The 5,738-nt window shown below is 65.4% G+C and overlaps 1 long non-coding RNA gene across 1 annotated transcript; it reads right to left on the minus strand.

Annotated features, from left to right (window-relative positions):
• Window positions 1-6: 6 nt before the first annotated feature.
• LOC117797825 lies at window positions 7-5,117 on the minus strand. The gene is made up of 3 exons (XR_004622708.1): window positions 1,494-5,117; window positions 819-1,015; window positions 7-687 (listed from the first exon to the last, which is right to left on the minus strand). It is a non-coding gene; the product is annotated as an uncharacterized LOC117797825 (long non-coding RNA).
• Window positions 5,118-5,738: the final 621 nt, after the last annotated feature.

Genomic DNA, 5,738 nt, shown 5'->3' on the forward strand with positions numbered 1-5,738 from the left:
GTGGGGCAGGTGCACGGGACACCTGTGCCGACAGACCCAGTGAGGCACCAGGACCAGGGGCCTCCGGCAGGGCAGGGCTCCTTCTGCCGCCCGCCTGGGCTTTTTGACAAGGAACGTCCCACTGTGTAACTACGGTGGCTACCACAGTGACAGATCCAGCGGCGAAAACCAGCTGGAACCCGGGGCCCTCAAGCATGGCTCCTGAGGGTCAGAGCCGGGACCCTGGGCCTCCAGAGCCAGCAGTTGCCAGCTCAGCCCATGGGCTTGTGTCAACCTACAATGTCCTCCCATAGCCAGGGCCTTCATGGGCCGGGAATGGTGGCACAACACCCAGCAAGGTGGCGGGCATGGACACGGCTCTCCGCGCTACGGCAGGAGTCAGGAAGGACCAAGCCTCCAGTGGCCACCTCTCAGGGGTCAAGCTCCCTATGGGCAGCACCCCCAGATATCCTTGGGCAGGCTAAGAGGAGTGGCCGCTGGAGCTCGGCCCATACTCGGAGCTCCCTGAGGTTCGAGGCAGAGGGAGGTTCACGGGAGATGGAGCACATCACGGCCCCTGCCATCCTGAGGGCGGTGGGTCTTGTCCCTGTCCCGGCCGCGGAGTCCAGGGTCTCTACCTCAGGGCGTGGGCTGCGCAGGCTCTGGGTGTCGGTTGTTGTGCTGATCATGGCCAGGAGGTGCAGTGTGCTGGAAATCCACCCAGAGTGAGCAGCCCCGGGACAGCCCCTCGGAGAAGCCAGCCCGCCCGGCAGCGTGGGTGCCCACCCCGGCCAGCCCAGACTGTGCAGGGGTGCCCGGAGCTGTGCTGCCCTCCTTACCTGCTGGGCTCCGGGGGCCCGACACTGTCCGGGGCCTCGTCTGGCTCTCAGGCACACGGCCGTCCCCCCAGCTCTGCCCCTCCTCCACACTCCTTCGTCCATGTCAGGCTTCTCTCCCCAGGGGCTGCGTTCCTGGGGCAGGGAGTCCACTGGTGGACCTTCCTGGGAGGGTGGCCGCAGCATGGCAGGGATTCTACCTGTGGGTATGTCACCGCCGAAGGTTCCAGCCCGCATCTTCTAAAGGGCAGCCTTGGGGCGCCTGGGTGGCACAGCGGTTAAGCGTCTGCCTTCGGCTCAGGGCGTGATCCCGCCGTTATGGGATCGAGCCCCACATCAGGCTCTTCGGCTATGAGCCTGCTTCTTCCTCTCCCACTCCCCCTGCTTGTGTTCCCTCTCTCGCTGGCTGTCTCTATCTCTGTCAAATGAATAAATAAAAATCTTTTAAAAAATAAATAAATAAATAAATAAATAAATAAATAAATAAATAAAGGGCAGCCTGGCAGGCACAGGCAAAGGGCCGTAGCCTTGGGGACAGCCCCACCACAGGGCCTGGCTGGGAGTCAGCGCTCTCCTCCCCCACCATCCACCCCACCCAACGTCCCTTAACCTGAGCCCAAGCGCAGCCCAAGGCCCCTGCCAGCCCACCCAGGTTCCCACGCAGGGACAGGTGCTCACCAGCCAGCACCCGACCCCCGCCCTGGGGCAGCAGGTCTGAGCCCCACCAATGCACCAGACCGCACACCTCCATGTCCAGCCTGGCCAGGTGCCTCAGGCCTGGCGTCCACAGACAAGGGGATCAAAGATGTGGCGTCCACCTTGCAGGACCCCGGCATCCTGGGTGCTGCCTCTCCCCTCCCAGTCCACCCCAGGGCCTGCGGACTGGAGCCTCAGTCTCCCACCCCAGCAACTGGCATGGGTTGCAGGGCAGCTCCCAGTCTCCACAGCACTGGTGGCCCCCGGACATCCCCTTTCCTGAGGAGGCTCCTCCTGCCAGCCCCGCCTCCAGGTGCCGGGCCCGGGTTATTGTCACGGGGCATCAGACAGTGGTCTAGATGACGACGGGTACCACAGTGATGCCTCCCATAGCACCAACCAGGGCCCTCTGCCCCCTGGGGCCCACCCTCTGACCCCTTTGAATCTGGGACTCTGGGCTCTGGGGGATGGGCCCCTTGTGCTGACGGCCTCCGGGTCTGACTGATTCTAAATGATGAGGCCGCGTCCAGTGTGGCCAGAGGGGCTGTGTTGGGGCCAGGCAAGGAGGAAACCACAGGCCTCGGTGCACAGAGAGCCCAAGCGCAGCAGCCCCTCTGCCCCCCAAGGACAGTGAGTGCAGAGCCCCCAGGCTGGGCTCCATGGGCCTGGCTCAAGTCAACCCTTTCTCTGCGCATCTGTCCCTCTGTAGAGGCTCCGTCAGCATCCCCTCCCCAGTGCGGGGACCGAGGCCCTGGGCAGGCCCACCCAGCTATGCAGAAGGCTGGGAGCCCGGGGTGGGGGGGTGCCCAGAGCCCTGTGCCTGCCCTAGTGCCCCCTGCACCAGGCCCCAGGGGCCTCTCCTGGAGATGCCAGGCTCTTCTCCATCAACTGCAGGTGAGCCAGGGTCAGGACCCCAGGGGGACCCAGCGTCTCCTCAATCAGGCCCCATCTCCCAGCCCACCTGCACTCAGCGGCCCAGGTGACAGATGCCTCAGCTTGTCTCTCCAAGGCAGGCTGAAGGGGCCCTGGCCTCCACCAGGATGGGGTGGGCAGCTGTGAGCTGGGCCCTCCCCCAGGCCCTGGGGACAGGCCATATTGTCTGAGCCTCTGTCACTGTGGGTACTGGAGTAGTACCTCCCACAGTGACATGGCCTGTGTTCAAAACCAGCTGTCCTCGCCAGGCCCACTGGCCCCCACTACGGGCTGGGCCTTGTACCCTCATGCTGTCCTCCCCTCCTCCCCCCGGTCATAGGGGGCTGGTGAGCTCAAGTCAGCTCCTGTCGCAAGCACCAGGCAGCGCAGGGCAGACCCAGGGACGCAGCAGACTGAGTGCCGGGGTCCAGTGCAAGCATCCTGTGGGGAGAGGATGTGCACAATGCTGGCCTGGCCCCTACCCACCTCCTATCTTCATGCCTGCCCTGTCTTGCCCCCAGGACAGGGGGATAGAATGGACCTCTTGCCACACACGGGAGGCCCTCACTGCACCCTGGGCTCAGGCCTGGGCAGGTGGGCAGGGGGGACGGTTGGCTAGCAGGTCCTCTCTGGAGAGCCCCCTGCCCATGGCCCCCAGCTTCACATCCTCTGCCTGCTCCACCTGCTCTCCCCTCCTCTATCCTTGCTGTGCCAGGACTCCCTCTGGGGAGGGGACGCTGCCAAGGATTCGGAGCAGGGCTCTACCACAGTGAGGATACCCAATACCACAGGGATGAGCCTCAGAACAAATGCCAGGCAGTGCCTGGGATGGGGGCGGTCAGGCCTGGGACCTGACCTGGGGCTGAGCTGACTCCCCCTGAGCTCTCCATGAGCCCTGGGGGACTAGCCTGTCTCCCAGGTCCCACCTGCCTAGTGGAGGGCAGGTGCAGAGGGTGCTACAGAGGCAGGGGAGTGGCTGGGGCAGCTGCAGGGGGAGCTCAGCTGAGGACACCACGCCCCTGCACCCAGCCCAGCCCCCACCGCACACCTGGGGGAACAGGCAGGGGGAGATTCGGCACTGACCCCCCCCACTGTAATTCTGGACAGACCCAGAGCCCCTCCTTCAGCCCTCTGTCCCTCTGCCCTCGGGAATCCCACTCCCACTGATGCAGTGACCAGCCAGCAGGGCTGAGAGCAGACCGCTCACCGATGGGACGGACCCAGCATGCCCAGGGGGCCCAGAGAGAAGCAGGGCTGAGGCCGCAGAGCTGGAGCTGCTCCAGGCAGGGTGGGCGGGGGGCAGCCGGCCTCTGCCTCAGAGCCCACCCACCCGCAGGGCGCTCAACGTGACTGCAGACTGGGCTGGAAGCCCCCTCGGAATCCTCACCCACAGAGCTCCGGCCACCCCCACCCCATCAGAGAGGCCCCAGCAAGCCGGGAGGTTTCTGGTCCTGTCTGTGTCACGGTGCTACAGCGGTAGCTGGTACCACGGTGACACTCTCCAGGCCACAAACCCCAGTCCCCAAGCGGGCCCCCAGCAGAGGGTGCAGCGCCCGCGCTCCCAGCCCGCAGACACCCCCACGCCCTCGCCCTGCATCCTCAGAAGCCGGTGACAGCCCGAGGACGGGCCCCGGTCCAGGAGATGGTCTGCCCGACACAGCCCTGCGGGAGCCACAGCGGCCCCCCCACCCCGGACGTTTGGCGGATTTTGTGCAGGCCTGAAGCAGGGTGAGCATTAGCGGATGGGGCCCACCATGCCCCAGGCCAGTCATGAAAACCTATCCACAGGCCCCACCACACCGGAGACTTCGCCCAGCAGCCCCCTCATGGTGGAGGCCCCAAGTCCGAGGAGGGGCTGCAGGATTCGGAGCAGCCGGAGGCCCCGTGGGTCTGCAGGAACCAGCACGGACCTGGCCGCGGCCAACACGGTCCCCGCAGCCCCAGACTAGCAGCCAGACAGTGGAGCCCTGTCCCCGGCCAGGCAGTGACCACGGGCTCTTCGGGTAACCGCACAGCCGGGATGCCCCTCAGCAACCCATCTCATGGTGAGGACCGGAGGCTGGGCCGGTCAGTGTGCGGTGGGCCCTGTCCTCAGCCTCCCCCCTCTGCTCCAGGGCCCCTGGCCAGGGCCAACCCTCCAGGCCAGTGTCCCTCAGGGAAACATCTGCTGCTGCCACTACTCCCCTAGGGCAGGGGTCAGCAGGCATGACCCCTCAAATAAGCCATCCAGAGCCAATACCCAGAGCACAGACCACCATCCTCTGCCCCCTGCCAAGGCTGGCTGAGCGCAAGCTCCCCAGGAATGGATTTGCAGCTGCCATGGTTGGACACAGCCTGACCGGGCCTCAGGCGCCTTGAGGAATATGCAGCGGGCGGGCACAGACACAGTGCAGGTCAGCTGACAGGCACCAGGCAGGGCAGCACCAGGAAGACCACCCAGGGAGACCCGCACCCCTTCTAACCATCTCCAGATGAGCCCCCTGCCCTCCTCTGTGGGGACGGTCATCCAGGCAGCGTCCTCCCTGGAGAGTCCGTGATGCAGCGTGCCAGGTCCTCAAGGGCCACTGTCCCAGCACCAAGGACTCGGCCACCCTGGGCAGCCAGGGTGCCCAGCCCACAGCAGGACTCCCAAGGGCCTGAGCCCACTGCAGAGCCGGGGGAGCTCTGCATGCACCGGACCTTCCACCGACCTGCACTCACCCACCTGTCACCCTGGAGCCAGTCTCCAGAGGGTCCGGAGCCCCACTAGGGCAGGTGCTGGGGCGGCACTCACGGGGTTCCTTCCCGGGTGAAGGCTTCTCATGTCGGGGTCTCCCCACTGGCCAGCGCTGGCCATGTGGGGAGCGGTGGGCTTGAAGGACAGCCATGCCCCCAAGCACCCTGTTCTCCCGAGGTGCCCAGGGCCTGCACCACATGCCCACAGGCAGGAAGCAGATAAGCTCCAGGGCATCGAGGAGGCCTGCTTCCCTTCCTGCCCTGGTCCCACCCCTCCACACCCCTCCCCTCCCTGCCCTCCCTGCACTCAAGCCTGGGAGGTTCTCAGTAGTTTTCACTTAGAGCTGGGATTTCCCTGCCTGGGTTTCTCTGCAATTTCATTTTGCAGAGTATTTCTTCACTCGCTCCCAACACCACAATCCCTCAGTCCCTCGCTCACTGGTTCACTCACGCGTCACCGCAGAGAACCTACGCAGGCCCTGGGGTGTGCCCACAGCTGGTGTGCAGACATTTGCACACATGCAGCGTGCAGCTGAGACCAGGAGGCATGGGGGGGGCAGCTCTACCAGTCTGCTGGGGTCAGTCAGGGCGAGTCCCCGG

Source organism: Ailuropoda melanoleuca, unplaced genomic scaffold, assembly GCF_002007445.2.
Source record: "Ailuropoda melanoleuca isolate Jingjing unplaced genomic scaffold, ASM200744v2 unplaced-scaffold14899, whole genome shotgun sequence".
Lineage (NCBI taxonomy): Eukaryota > Metazoa > Chordata > Mammalia > Carnivora > Ursidae > Ailuropoda > Ailuropoda melanoleuca.